At 44.4% G+C, this 15,657-nt stretch overlaps 1 long non-coding RNA gene across 4 annotated transcripts in view; it reads right to left on the bottom strand.

Moving 5' to 3' along the window:
- Nucleotides 1–1,218: 1,218 nt before the first annotated feature.
- Nucleotides 1,219–15,657, bottom strand: part of LOC133053666 (uncharacterized) — a 47,865-nt gene continuing 33,426 nt past the window's right edge. For 2 of the 4 annotated variants that reach the window (XR_009692301.1, XR_009692302.1), the window contains 3 exons: nt 5,861–6,126; nt 3,982–4,170; nt 1,219–2,310 (listed from right to left, as the gene is read on the bottom strand). This is a non-coding gene — a long non-coding RNA (uncharacterized LOC133053666). Of the gene's footprint in view, nt 2,311–3,981; nt 4,171–5,289; nt 5,459–5,860; nt 6,127–15,657 lie in introns of all 4 variants that reach the window. The other 2 variants (XR_009692303.1, XR_009692304.1) reach the window with 2 other exon arrangements.

Below are 15,657 nucleotides of genomic sequence, written 5' to 3'. Positions count from 1 at the left end.
TGGGGCTTCTCCCCTGTGTGTTTCTCCTGGAGTCTGATGAGACTGCAGCTCACACTGAAGCTTCACCCACACACCCCAAAAACAGGGCTTTCCCCTGTGTGTCCTCTCGTCTGTCAGAACTGATTTCCAACTGAAGCTTCACCCACACTCCCTGCAAACATAGCATTTCTCCCCTCTCCCTACCCTGTTGTGTGAGCACACCTGACTTCTGAGACTTCGCCCACACTCTCCACACACACGGGCTTCTCCCCTGAGTGTTCTTTCTGATGAGACTAAACCTCACCCTGAAGCTTCATCCACATCTGTCCACAAACAGGGCTTCTCCCCTCTGTGTACTCTGGTCTTTTTGAGAACTGGACTCTAGCCAAAGCTTCACCCACCCTCTTTGCAAACATACGATTTCTCCCCATGTGTGTCCTCCTGTGTGATGACACCTGACTTCTTACTGAATCTTTCCCCACATTCCCCACAAACATGGGCTTTCTGCCCTGTGTGTGTCTTCTGGAGTCTGATGAGATTGGACCTCACACTGAAGCTTCACCCACAAGCCCCAGAAACAGGGCTTCTCCCGTGTGTCCTCACGTCCCTGAGACCTTACTTCGAACTGAAGCTTCACCGACACTCCCTGCAAACATAGGGTTTCTCCCCTGGGTGTACTCTGGTGTGTGAGAACTCCTAACTTCTGAGATTTCGCCCACACTCTCCACAAACATAGGGCTTCTCTGTGTGTGTCGTCTCTTGTTTGATGCGATGGAACTTCTGACTGAACCTTTGCCTACACTCCCCAGAAACATGGGGCTTGTCCCGTGTGTCTTCTGGAGTCTGATGAGAACTCCAGATGGAACTCACACTGAACCGTCACCCACACCCCCCACAGACAGGGCTTCTCCCCTGTTTCCTCTGGCCTCTGAGAACTGAATTCTAACTGAATCTGCACCCACACTCCCTACAAACGTAGGGCTTCTCCCCTGTGTGTCCTCTCGTCTCTGAAACCTGATTTATACCTTAAATTTCACTCACACTCCCTGCAAACACAGGGTTCTCCCTCGTGTGTGTACTCTGGTCTGTGATGACACCTGACTTCTACCTGAAGCTTCACCCACATTTCTTCAAACATAGGGTTTCTCCCCGGTGTGTCCCCTCTGGTGTATGGAGATACCTGCCTTCTGACTGAAATGTTACCCACGCTCCCCACAAACATGAGGCTTCTCCCATGTGTGTGTCTTCTGGAGTCTGATGATATTGGATCTCACACTGTAGCTTCACCCACACCCACAGGGCTTTCCCCTATGTCCTCTTGTCTGTAAGAACTGACTTCCAACTGAAGCTTCCCCCACACCCTCTCTGTGTGTACCCTACTGTGTGAGGACACCTGACTTCTGAGTCTTCGCCCACACTCTCCACAAACACGGGGCTTCTTCCCTGTATGTGTCTTCTGCAGTCTGATGAGATTGGACCTCACACTGAAGCTTCACCCTCGCACCCCACAAACAGGGCTTCTCCCCTGTGTGTCCCCTGGTCTCTAATGAGAACTGACTTCTAACTGATGCTTCACCCACACTCCCTGCAAACATATGCTTTCGACCCGGTGTATGTCCCCTGCTGCGTGACGACACCCGACTTCTCACTGAAACTTCGCACCACTCTCCTCAAACATAGGACTTCTCCCCTGTGTGTGTCTTCTGTTTTCTGATGAGATGCGCTTCTGACTGACTTTTGCCCACACTCCCCACAGACATAGGGCTCCTCCCCTGTGTGTGTCTTCTGTTGTCTGATGAGATGGGACTTCTGACTGACGCTTTGTCCACACTTTCTACATACATAGGGCTCCTCCCATGTGTGAGTCCTCTGGTTGTGATGAGACTTTACCTATCCTTGGAGACTTACCCTCACTCTCCATACTTGAGTCTTATAATTCCTGATACCCCTGCCCCCATAAGTAATTTGCCTGTTTCTTCTGCATTCAGTTTCTGGCTTGTGCTGGGCTCTTATGTCGTTCTCTCATGCACCTCAGAACCCCCCATTTGTCTTTTGGGTGAGTAGGAAGAGGCCATTGAAATCCTCTTCGGCCTTATGCAAAACGTGCGGCCTTTCATCGAAGGATGGGGACTTTTTTGCCCTCTCGTTGCTCCAGTTTTTCACTCAGGCTGTGTGGATCAGAATATCACAGCTGCTGATGTTGACTGACCGGGCAGGGATCCTCTGGTTGGAGGTGGTCTCTTGCAGATGGTCTCAGGAGGATCTGAGAGGAATTTTTGACTTGAGAAGTCCAGAGAGTCGGATACACAGGGTAGATCTTAGGCTTTGGTTCTGGTGAAAGAGGAAGCTTTTAGTCAGGTAGCTGGTTTGCCATGGTACGGCCTGCCCCACTGATCATCTTAGTGTTGACAGTGCACGATTTGTCTCCCATCAAGTGTGCCTTTACAGTCCTCTTTTCCATTCCATTCTTATTCTCTACAACTACAGAAATCCAGGAAGCCTGTGTTAATGGCCTTTTCTACATATTACCCAGACTAGGGACCTTGCAGTAGCATCAGAGGCAGTGTCTCTGATAGAGGTGGATCTGCAAGGACCTTTCCCTGTGTGTATCTGGAAAAGTGATGTCACAGTGGCCACAGGTATTTTACCCTACTGAGAGATAAGACTCTTGGTGACTTAGGTGGAATCTCCCTGAAGGGCTCCCTGTGAGGGGAAAGAGTCTGTTAAGTTAGGAGTGCCTGGCCTGGAGCTCACTGCATATGGGAGGCAGCACAGGGGGTGATTAGAGCAGGTGTGAGTAAAACTGAATTTGAGACTCCTTGTTCAAAGAGTAGTCTTTGTGTTGATCTCTGCAGGAAGTGGGTTTCAGACTGGATGAGACCAAGAGGCCCAGGTCCCACTGACTACAGGTCTCTGGCTCCTGCTACCCCAACTGTTTCATAAATTGCTCCTCTGTCTTCTGTAAATCATAAAATAAAGATGTGTCCTTTCTCAAGCCTCACCAGTACTCACTCCTCATTTATTTCACTCAGTTTTAGTCCATTTAACACGCACTAGGAAGCCCTGGTTTAAAATACATCTCCCATCAGACTCCTCACACCCTCACTCCCATGCATCTTCAGTCAGCCCACTCTTCCCTCATGTCTCGCAAGGAACTGACCTCTGAGGGTACTCCCTGCTGCTGTCTCTTCCCAAAAATGAGCTGCAGCATTGTCTTAGCACAGAAACCATGCCACTTGCAGCTGAAAGCTGCACGGTTGCTCTATGTCTCCAGGAAGACCCCTGGGGGCCTGCACATGGACATGGACGCCGAGGCTTTGGTGTTCCATCCAGCCTCCTTCCTCTCTCTCTGTGCTTGCTCCTGCTATCACTGGCATGACTTCTCTTCCCGGCTCTGTGGGTGCAGCACTGGTTGCTCCGCTGCCGGGAATCCTTACCCAGAAGTGTCATCTCTGCAGAGACCCTGCCCCACCATCCTCCACCACACCCCACCCTCTGCTCATACTGACCCAAGGCACTTTTCCTGCACTGGTCTTCCTCAGAGCACCAGCCCCTGTCTGGTATGAAGCCAATGCTGCCCCAAGGGAGTGGTTCTGTCTGTTTCAGTGTGTGGAGCCCTGTCTGGCACAGAGTATGAACTCACTTGACAACAAACTGAAACAGTAACTGAATGCAAATCACTCTATGCATGTCACTCAGATATGTGTAGGAAATGAGGAAGAAACAGGTAAAGGTGAGAGGGCTGGTATGTGCTAGAAAACTTTTCACTTACACGCCTTTCAGCAGAAAGTGTATTACACATTTTTTGCATGAAATACTGAACATTAGAACTAACATTTTTAATATAAACATTTTCCTAACAGTCATATGAAATAAAGCAAATTCTGAGGCATTTTAGTTGCAACTTGACTGACTCTAGACTGGATTGTACTCTGCTTCAGAACTGGACCAAGGAGGATCCCCAGGACATGATGGAGGCACTGGAAGAGGGGTGGCACTCACCTTTCCCAGCCACGAGCTCGCTCTTTTCCCTGCTGTCCCGCTTGACGCCAAGTTCCTTGCCACACTCGTCTGCATATCAGACCTGAAGTTCACAGCCCGGCTGACCACCTGGCAGATTTGGTAGAAGATCTGCCATACTGCAAGGCCATCAGGTTCTGCTCGTCGTCGTCCCAGGCACAGTTCACATACCTGGGGTATAGGCCAGGAAGGGGAAAGAAACCACAGGAGACGAGTCCCCTCCACTGTCAGACCATGGCCAGCTCCTTGCCTTCAGGCTCTGAGGCCACCATGGCTCCCACCACCCCTCATAGGGGCCTTCTGTTCACACCTTCGACCAGGCCATGTGAATTCCCATTTCCAGATCCTGTTTCTGACCCTCTTCCTGGTTGGAATGCTTTTCTCTCCTTACCTAATTAGCCATTGTCCAGGTCCCAGTTCCAGACCTGTCTCCACCTGGACTGTCCGTAAGACTGGTGATCTCCAGCTCCTCTATACTCTAAACTAAGTTCTCTTTCATTCCACAGGACTTGGTGCTCCTAAGCTAGCATGCACGACTCAGCACTCTGCCCAGCCTGCCTTCTTTCCCGAGGCTTTTCTCACATCTCCCCACATGCATCTAGGGTCCTATTCACTTGCCCACCCCCTCCCATGGACACTTGGAGAGTGCTCTGACGTAGTTTGAGACACACAACAGTAAGAGTTTGTTCACTTTCTGCCTGCCCTGATGAAAGGAGAGGCCCTCAGAAAATGGCCATGCTCATGGCCATCTTGCCCTCCGCTATTGCTTCCCAGGCCTCAGGGCCCACTTCTCACTGGAACAGAGCCTGGAGAGGTTGTTGCCCACATGGACTCAACATCTCCCATGTTAGATTACCCTGGTGCTCTGGAGTTATTAAAAAATATAAAAATTAAGGTTACTACCCCTAAAACCGATTGGTTGCAGTCTGTCTGCAGTATGTTCTCCAAAAGGACATGAGTTGTGTGATCTGCTTCAGTAATGAAGTTCACTGTCTAAACTGGGACACAAGAGTGCTTGGTCAGTGTCAATTAAGTGAGTTAAAGTATCCCTGGTGAATCTAAACTCCTCAAGTTGTTTTCAAGTACCTCAGTTTTGTTGAGAATATAGACATATTTTGAGAGCGCAAGCTATATTTTTCTTTCTAATGTCTTTTGAAATTAAAGAGCATGATATGGAGGGAAAAGAGGAAAGAAGATGTGAAAGCTAGTGAGGGAGATGGGTTGAGAAGGAAAGAGGTGTGGGCTTGAGGGAGGAACGTCGTCTACAAACTGCAGACTCACTGCACTCACCTCATCCAGTTGACCAAAGGTGTGTCCTTTCCACCCACATACTCATAGTGGTTTCTCCCTTTGGTAAGCTGAGTGTCAGAAAAGAGATACAAGCTTTCTTCTCTGATTTTTTTTTGGCAGCAAATAATAGAAGAGGTATTTCCCTCTGCTGTCACTGATGCTCTTCAGCCTGCATGGATTCAACTGTCAGTTGACCCATATGGTAAGCTCTTTAATCATCATTTCAAGTCTGAGTCTACTGAGATTGAAGTCAAGGGCTCCACAAGTGAGGAGTCACTTCTGTATTCCTGTACAACTGTCTCCCACCTCTCCTCTGATCTTTAGATAGAAGCCCTCTGTGCCTATACACTGATAGACATCCTATTTGCCTGTACCGCTGTCTCCCACCTTCTTCTGATCTTTAAATAGAAGTCCTGTGTTCATGACCAGTGCACACAGTACACAGGGCTGACTGTGTCATTGATGACCGTGTCATCATCATCTGCACCCTTGCATGTAGATATGAAGTACCCCCACTACCACACACAAGCGATTAGAGGCCAGAGGACAGGGAAGCAGGGTTATTTCTCACCAGCCAAGGAGCATCCACCATTAGTGGCCTCTTCATCGTCTGGCCCTCTTAGGGGTCAAAGTGCAGGCCCAAAGACAGATCAGATGCTTCGCTCCACGCTCCAAGCCCAGCCGCAGGGATGCCTGATGGTCTGATACTTAACCCAGGGGGCAGAGTGAGGGCTGAGCATTTGGCGTGCACATTTTCCACTGCAGAGTCCTTTACAAAGGTCGGGGGCCTGTGGGCAGCACAGCTGTCAATCAAGAAGTTCTGACACTCCTCACAATCTGGAGAAGAGAGCAACAGGGATGAGGGGAGGTATAGTTATGGCTGTAAAGACCTACAGAAAGAACTGGGACACTCATAGCATTTGGCCTCGATCCTGTACCCCAAGTCATAGAGGAAGGGTACGACTGGGGTACAAACGGTGAGGTGAGGCTACTGTACCAAGGCCTTATAACCCCTTCTCTGTGAATGGGCCAGCGGGGTCGTCATCCAGGGGCCCTCTGACCTCTTAGTACACATGGCCCTTTCTTTCTCATAGACTATACCTCTTCACTTCAGTCTCCTTTCTTCTGAGTTCTAAGATGGAGAACAGAAGTGAAGCAAGGCTGGTGGGGCCTAGAGAGTTAGCCCTTGTTTTATCAGAAAGTGTGAGATCTCCTACTTGTCCATCTACACACTTGGCCAAAACTTTTTTTTTATATTTATTTTTCAAACTTTTACTTTCATATTTTTAAGTTTCAGTGTTACATTATTTACTTATTGGCCACGCTGCATGGCTTGTGGGATTTTAGCTCCCCGACCAAGAATGGAACCCACACCTCCTGCAGGGGAAGCATGGAGTCTTAACCACTTAACCATCAGGAAGCCCATTCTCCCTTTTAACTATGGTTCAGGAGACTGACGTGCCACACTGAACACAGATGCCCAGTTCAGTGTTAGCTTCCTGTGCTTCCCATTTGTAGGTTTAACTTCCCAACCTTCTTCCAAAGGAAATAGTTCACCGACACATTTACTCAGAAAATACATGTGAAGGGCACATGACACGTAAGGCAATGAGCAGAGATCTGGGCATAAACACTAACAAAGCAGGGTCCCTATTATCACAGCTGGATTTATTGGACTACTTGTAGTGTCAGCAGTTTTGCATTTAATGGAATGCTTTCAAACACTGTATGAGTTATGTATTCTCACCTTCACTTCACAGATGTGCAACCAGGACCTCAGAAAATGTATAAGATTTTCCAAAGGCCACCTTAAACCAACACCTACCGAAAGTCCACACCACACATCCAGGCCATACTTATTAGCTTTTCTACAGGGATAAGAGGAACTAACTAGAGGAACTCCCCAGATTCTGTCTTGCCAAATGTTGTCTGGGGTGCTGTCCAGGGGTCCTTGATTCTCTGGGAGGGGGCACTGGTTTCTAAGCCTGCTTGGAGCCATTTGTATTCAGCAGTTTTGCTGCTCATAGCAATTTCTTCAAACTAGATACCTTAATCAATGGTCACCTGGACATTCCCTTCCACGTGAGTAAAAGACAACAAGCATTTCTTTAGTTCTTTAGGATATTATGAAGTGTTTCACATGCATAACTTGCAGTACAGTTCAGTCGCTTAGTCATGTCCAACTCTTTGTAACCGCATGAACTGCAGCACTCCACGCCTCCCTGGCGTCCATCACCATCTCCCGGAGTTTGCTCAAACTCATGTCCATCGAGTTGGTAATGCCATTCAGCCATATCATCCTCGGTCGTCCCTTTTTCCTCCCAGCATCAGGGTCTTTTCCAATGAGTACTCTTCGCATGAGGTGCCCAAAGTCTTGGAGTTTCAGCTTCAGCAGCACTCCTTCCAATGAACACCCAGGACTGATCTCCTTTAGAATGGACTGATTGGATCCCCTTGCAGTCCAAGGGACTCTCTCAAGGGTCTTCTCCAACACCACAGTTCAAAAGCATCAATTTTTCAGCACTCAGCTATCTTCACAACCAACTCTCACATCAATACATGACCCCTGGAAAAACCATAACATTGGATAGACGGACTTTTGTTGGCAAAGTAATGTCTCTGCTTTTTAATATGACATCTAGGTTGGTCATAACGTTCCCTCTAAGGAGTAAGCATCTTTTAATTTCATAACTGCAATTATCATCTGCAGTGATTTTGCAGCCCCCCCACCCCCGCCCCCAAAAACTAAAGTCTGACACTGTTTCCACTGTTGCCCATAAATTTACCATGAAGTGATGGGACCAGATGCCCTGATCTTAGTTTTCAGAATGTTGAGCTTTAAGCCAACTGTTTCACTCTCCCCTTTCACCTTCATCAAGAGGCTTTTTAGTTCCTCTTCACTCTCTGCCATAAGGGTGGTGTTATCTGCGTATCTGAGGTTATTGATATTTCACCCAATCCTGATTCCAGTTTGTGCTTCTTCCAGCCCAGCGTTTCTCATGATGTACTCTGCATATGTTAAATAAGCAGGGTGACAACATACAGCCTTGACGTACTCCTTTTCCTATTTGGAACCAGTCTGTTTCTCCATGTCCAGTTCTCACTGTTGCTTCCTTACATGCATATAAGGTTCCCAGGAGGCGTGTTAGGTGGTCTGGTATTCCCATCTCTTTCAGAATTTTCCACAGTTCACTGTGATCCATACAGTCGAAGGCTTTGGCATAATCACTAAAGCATAAATCGTTTTTTTTTTTTTCCTAGAATTCTCTTGCTGTTTCCACGATCCAGCGGATGTTGCCGATTTGATCTCTGGTTCCTCTGTCTTTTCGAAAACCTGCTTGAACATCTGGAAGTTCATGGTTCATGTATTGCTGAAGCCTGGCTTGGAGAATTTTGAGCATTACTTTACTAGCGTGTGAGATGAGTGCAATCGTGCAACAGTTTGAGCATTCTTTGGCATTGCTTTTCTTTTTTTTTTTTTTCACTTATTTTGATTAGTTGGAGGCTAATTACTTTACAATATTGTAATGGGTTTTGTCATACATTGAAATGAAACAGCCATGGATTTACATGTATTCCCCATCCCGATCCCCCCTCCCACCTCCCTCTCTACCCAACCCCTCTGGGTCTTCCCAGTGCACCAGGCCCGAGCACTTGTCTCATGCATCCAACCTGGGCTGATGATCTGTTTCACCCTAGATAGTATACATGTTTCAATGCTGTTCTCTCAAAACATCCCACCCTTGCCTTCTCCCACAGAGTCCAAAAGTCTGTTCTGTACATCTGTGTCTCGTTTTCTGTTTTGCATATAGGGTTATCGTTACCATCTTTCTAAATTCCATATATATGTGTTAGTATACTGGTCTTTATCTTTCTGGCTTACTTCACTCTGTATAATGGGATTCAGTTTCATCCATCTCATTAGAACTAATTCAAATGAATTCTTTTTAATGGCTGAGTAATATTCCATGGTGTATATGTACCACGGCTTCCTTCCCATTCATCTGCTGATGGGCATCTAGGCTGCTTCCATGTCCTGGCTTTTATAAACAGTGCTGCAATGAACACTGGGGTGCACGTGTCTCTTTCAGATCTGGTTTCCTCGGTGTGTATTCCCAGAAGTGGCATTGCTGGGTCATATGACAGTTTGTATGGAAATACAAAAAAACCTCGAATAGCCAAAGTAATCTTGAGAAAGAAGACTAGAACTGTAGGAATCAACCTTCTCGACTTCAGGCTCTACTACAAAGCCACAGTCATCAAGACAGTATGGTACTGGCACAAAGACAGAAATATAGATCAATGGAACAGAATAGAAAGCCCAGAGATAAATCCGTGAACCTATGGACACCTTATCTTCAACAAAGGAGGCAAGGATATACAATGGAAAAAAGACAACCTCTTTAACAAGTGGTGCTGGGAAAACTGGTCAACCACTTGTAAAAGAATGAAACTAGAACACTTTCTAACACCGTACAAAAAAAATAAACACAAAATGGATTAAACATCCAAATGTAAGACCAGAAACTATAAAACTCCTAGAGGAGAACACAGGCAGAACACTCTCTGACACAAATCACAGCAGGATCCTCTATGACCCACCTCCCAGAATATTGGAAATAAAAGCAAAAATAAACAAATGGGACCTAATCAAACTTAAAAAGCTTTTGCACAACAAAGGAAACTATAAGCAAGGTCAAAAGACAGCCCTCAGATTGGGAGAAAATAATAGCAAACAAAGCAACAGACAAAGGATTCATCTCAAAAATATACAAGCAACTCCTGCGGCTTTTTTATTCCAGAAAAATAAATGACCCAATCAAAAAATGGGCCAAAGAACTAAACAGACATTTCTCCAAAGAAGACATACAGATGACTAACAAACACATGAAAAGATGCTCAACATCACTCATTATCAGAGAAAATGGAATTCAAAACCACAATGAGGCACCATTACACGCCAGTCAGGATGGCTGCTATACTAAAGTCTACAAGCGATAAATGCTGGAGAGGGTGTGGAGAAAAGGGAACCCTCTTACACTGTTGGTGGGAATGCAAACTAGTTCAGTCGCTATGGAGAACAGTGTGGAGATTTCTTAAAAAACTGGAAATAGAAATATATATTATTTTCTTTGTTTCATTTAATTAATGTGTTTTAATTCCAGGTTACTTACTTTACAATTTTGTCGTTTTGTTTCTTGGGTGGTGGTGGTGTTGTTTTGCCATACATTGATATCAATCAGCCCTGGGTGTGTACGTGTGTCCCAACCCCCCCACCCCCCACCCCCCTGAACCCAATCGCACTTCCTCCCTCACCCCATTCCTCTGCACTTTCCCAGTAAACCAGCTTTGAATGCCCTGCTTCATGTAATAAATTTGCACTGGTCATCTATTCGACATATGGTAATAAACATGTTAAATTGCAGTTCCCTCATATTGTCCCACCTTCAGCTTCTCCCTCATAGTCCAAAAACAATTTTACATCTGTGTCCCTTTTGTTCTCTTGCATAAAGACTCATCCTTACCGCATTCCAAATTCCATATATACATGCTAATATACTATATGGGCACTTCTGTTTCTGGTTTACTTCAATCTGTATAACAGGCTCCAATTTCATCCACCTCATTAGAACTGACTCAAATATGTTCTTTTTTATAGCTGAGTAACAATTCATTGTCTATATTTACTACAACTTTCTTATCCATTTGCAAACTGATGGACATCTAGAGTGCTTCCACTTTCTGAATATTGTAAACATTTTTCCACTGAACACTGGAGTACCTATCTCTCTTTCAATTCTGTTTTCCCTGGTGTGTATGCCCAGATGTGGGGTTGCTGGGTAATATGGTAGTCCTATTACAAGTGTTTTAAGGAATCTCCACACTGTTCTCCATAATGGCCAAAGTACCTTGCAGTCCTACCAACAGTGTAAGAGGATCCCTGTTTCTGCATACCTTCTACAGCATTTATTACTTACAGATTTTTTGATGGCAGCCATTCTGACCAGTGTTAAATGGCACCACATTGTGGCTTTGATTTGTATTTCTCTGTTCATGAATGATGCTGAGCATCTTCTCATGTGTTTGTCAGCCATCTATATTTCTTCTTTGGGGAACTGTCTGTTTGGCCTTTTTTTTTTTTTTTTAATGGTCATTTATTTTTCTGGTGTTGAGCTGCATGAACTGCTTGCTCATTTTGGAGATTATTTGTCCGTTGCTTCATTTGTTATTGTTTTCTTTTATTCACAAGGGTGCCTTTTCACCTTCCTTATAGTTTCTCTTGTGAGCCAAAGCTTTTTAAGTTTCACAGAACAAGATAGTGGAGTAATAGGTGAACATGGAATGTATCTCTCTCCATGGATACGTCAGGAAAACCTTCAGACACAGATATGCATGAAGAACACCAGCTGAGAATGGACAGGAGGAGCTGACCAGAGGACAAGAATATGTAGAATCATGTAAAGTTATCAAGATGAAGGAACTAGGAGGAAAACCAGGAGTGTTAGTAGGACATGACCTGCTCAAGGTGGATGGGGGAACTGAAGCAAGGGTCCAATCCCCACATCAGGGTAATTGTCTAAATCAGAGAGGAAACATTTAAGACTGCCACTGAAACAGCTGTACTGTGGCAGCCTAAACAGAATGAGAATCAGACAGTCCTTGCCACAGCCATACACACCCTGGACAACAAAATGGGTCCCCTGGACCCATGCCTGGGACCTGGAGTTTGGGGACTGTGAAGGAATCACAGGATGAGGGCCTATATTGACTGTGGAGAGACAAAGAGAGGGGATGTAAGGGAGGAGCCTGTGGTGGGAAATGCTTGTGTAGGAAAGCCTGGCAACCATGGAAGCAAGGCGAATACTGCTGAGTCACGTGTAGGGGGTGAAGGCATCACTATAGATTCTCTCTCCCCACACAGCCACATTGGCAACTGAACAATAGAGAGGCTGGCACATCAAGAGCCTGACACACTAAACTACAGATAGGACCCCACCCAGGGTGTCCTTTTATGTGTCTGATGCACAGATCTACTGAATAGTATCCCAGGCAGAATGTCCCTATATGTGCCTAGCCACATGGAGCGACAGAGAAGGAACCCAGGCAAGGGAGCCCTCCACTTGCCTGAGTGGGCAGAATCCCAGAAAATGACTGGTCAAAGAGGCCGTCTGATCGCCAGCTACAAGAGGCTCAAAGAAAGACTTGATAGGGCCGTAATTCCTGTGGTGGAAGCAGTCCGTGTCCCTGCAACACTTGGAACCACCAGAGTGTCCTCAAGCCAATCAGCTATGCCACCTTCATTCTCAATACTCACTAGGACAAAGCTGCCACGGGCAACACATATCTTGCGTCTATGCACTCAGGATCATTCGGGCAGTTTCCCACTCTTTTAGGCCCAGTAGACTGTGCCCTGTCAGGCTTTTTCTGTCAGATGGGGGAGTGGTCTCCAGGCAAGAATACTGGAGCATATTTATCAATAATGGTTGCCATACCTTTCTAGAGCACTATATTTCCTTCTGCCCTAACTGATAACTCCCCGCTGAGTAGCTGGTGCTGCCAGGTTCCCTGGGACTCAAGCGGCTGCACCACCTCCACACCTAGCCCTAATGGGACAAACACAAGTCCTCCAGGTCAGCCCCAGAAGCAAACCCTAATGGCCAACCCGCATGCTGAGTTGGAAATAAAATCACAATTGAAACCCATGGGAAGAGGCTATGGAAGAATAGACAAAAACCTCCCACCAGCTGTACAAGCTGCAGATTAAATCCACATGATCAACTAGTCAGACTCTGAGTCTAAGGAATATATAAAAGGTAACTGATAGCTCCCACAAAAGAAACCATACTGATTCTGATGGCTTTGGGCATTTGAGCCAAGAACACACAGGAGTAGGTCCACACTGGAATCTGAGCTGCCTCCACAGCAGATCCAGAGATCAGCAGAGTGTTGGAGGGCATCCTAGGGAGAGGAGGTGAACTGTGCCTCCCAGTGAGGGAAAGGACTCTGACAGCATTCACTCAAGAGAAACATTTCTCTTTCTTACATTTGGACTTCTTCTGTAGACCTTTCAGAATTTCTTTCTTTCTTTCTTCTCCCCCGGCCCCACTGCACCCCCTGTGCTGTAGTTGTTACTTTTTTTGGCAATATGGAATCTAATTAAGCTTTTGAGCTTTTCTTTTCTTTGCAGTCACTCTTTGTTGTTGTTGTTGTTGTTGTTGTTACCTCTTCCTCTACGTTGGCCTTTGTGGTTTTGTCGAGTTTGCCTTTCTCTCTCTCCCTTTAAATTTTAATTTTTAACCATATTATTATTTTCTACATTTATTCCTTTACTTACTTTTCCTACTGTTCTTTCCCCCTTGCAGTTATCTTTAATGTGTATAACTCTTCCTTATCAGCCTCTATTTAACTTTGCAAAACTATTCTTTCATTCTTTACTTCCCTCTCCTCTCAATGTGTATGTTAGGCTCATTTTCATAGCTTTATTCCTCAATTGGCCCTTTGCTTTAGCTTTGTTTTCCAGTCCGTGTTGTATTTGGTTAATTTTGTACCGGTGTATATATTTTTTCTTTCCTTTTATTTTTGTTGGAATGTTTTGATTTTGCTTATGTGTCAACATGTACATGTATATATTTAGTCACATTTTTTATTGTTACTATAAACCTCTGCCTCTACATTGGGCTTTTGCAGTTCTGTGGAGTTTTCCTCTTTTCTTTCATCTTCTTCTTCTATAGTTTTCATTTTTTCTTGTTAAAATTTTAATTTTTTAAAACCTATCATATCTTCTCACATTGATTCATTTTTCTTTTCTATAGCTCTTTACCCCATGCATTTAATCTTCAATGTATATAAAATTTCTTCATCTAATGCTATATAACTTTGCCTTTATATTTTCTTCTTTCTTCGCTTTTCTTTCCTCTAAACATATGTAAAATTTTATTTCATTGCTTTATACCCACTCAACACCTTGCTTTAGTTTGTTTTCCAGTTTGGCTTTATTTAGTTTTCTTCTTAACATTTTAACATAACTGTTGTTTTACAGTTTTACCAGCTCAATCTACTGTACTTTATTTTTTTGTACTGTTCTGACTTTGCTTATAGGTGCATAAGTAAATGTGTATATTCCATTTTATTTAATTATTATGTGTCTTATCTTAAAACTACCTTTTGTCTGGGATTCATCTTTGGTTTCTCATTTTTGGCCACTTGTTTGATCTCACATAATGTCGTAACAAACCACTGGTGGAATCTTTATTTCTGACCAGACATCAAGCCCTGAGCCACTGGAATGGGAGCACTGATTCCAAAACCGTATATGGTCAGATAATTCACCTTACTGAGTATTAAATAGAGAGAACTTACATAAACTAAACCACCTGAATACAAGACCCAGCATCACCCAAGAACAACCAGTGGTAGCACCCTGTGCAGGACTCATGTAAACAACAAAAAAACAAAAAACAAAAATACAAACCCAATCATCAGCAGACAGGATTACTAACTCATTTAAGCTAGCCCTTAAGAGGAAAAACAAGCAAACAAACAAAAATTCAGCACAAATCCCACCCTATAGGAAGCTCACAGAATCCACTAAAACAGCCTTCAGAGGGCAGAAACCAAACAAAAGAAAGAATTCAAACTTGAAGCCTAGGCAAAGGAGAACTCAAACACAGAAAGTTTACTTTAAAAAAAAAAAGAAAGAAAGAAAATGCAGAGAAGTACTCCACAAATGGAGGAACAAACTATAAACACAGGAGTTCAAATAAAAGAAGTGGAAATAGGCAAATGACCTGAAAAAAAAAATAAAGAAAAATAATAGTAAAGATGATCAGAAACCTTGTAAACAAAATAGAGAACATGCAAAGATCAATTAACAAAGACCAATAAGAATTAAAGAATAAACATACAGCGACAAACAACACAATTACTGAAATTAAGAATACTCTAGAAAGAATCAACGACAGCATACCTGAAACAAACAAAGGCATCAATGAGCTGGAATGTAAAACTGTGGAAGTAACCTCTGAAGAGCAGAATAAAGTAAAAAGGATGAAAAGAACTGGGGATAATCTCAGCAGCCTCAGTGACAATAGGAAACTCACCAACATTTGAATTATACAGGTCCCACAGAACAAGACAGAAAGAAAGTGTATGAGAATATTTTTCAAAGGATTATTGTTGGAAATTTCCTTTTCCTTTGCTCAAGTTCAACCTCCACAAAAAGGTCTCCCCTGCCCATCCTGTTTTAATAACAATACCTCTACTTCTTCACCCTACACTTTATTTTTTCCTCACAGTACTCGTCACTAATTACCAGTATATTACATATTTATCTGTTTATTATTGCTCCATGGCAGCAGGGATTCTCTC

This window comes from Dama dama, chromosome Y, assembly GCF_033118175.1.
Source record: "Dama dama isolate Ldn47 chromosome Y, ASM3311817v1, whole genome shotgun sequence".
Classification (NCBI taxonomy): domain Eukaryota; kingdom Metazoa; phylum Chordata; class Mammalia; order Artiodactyla; family Cervidae; genus Dama; species Dama dama.
The sequence above is the reverse complement of the archived record's forward strand: the minus strand, read 5'-3'. Positions and strand labels throughout refer to the sequence as shown.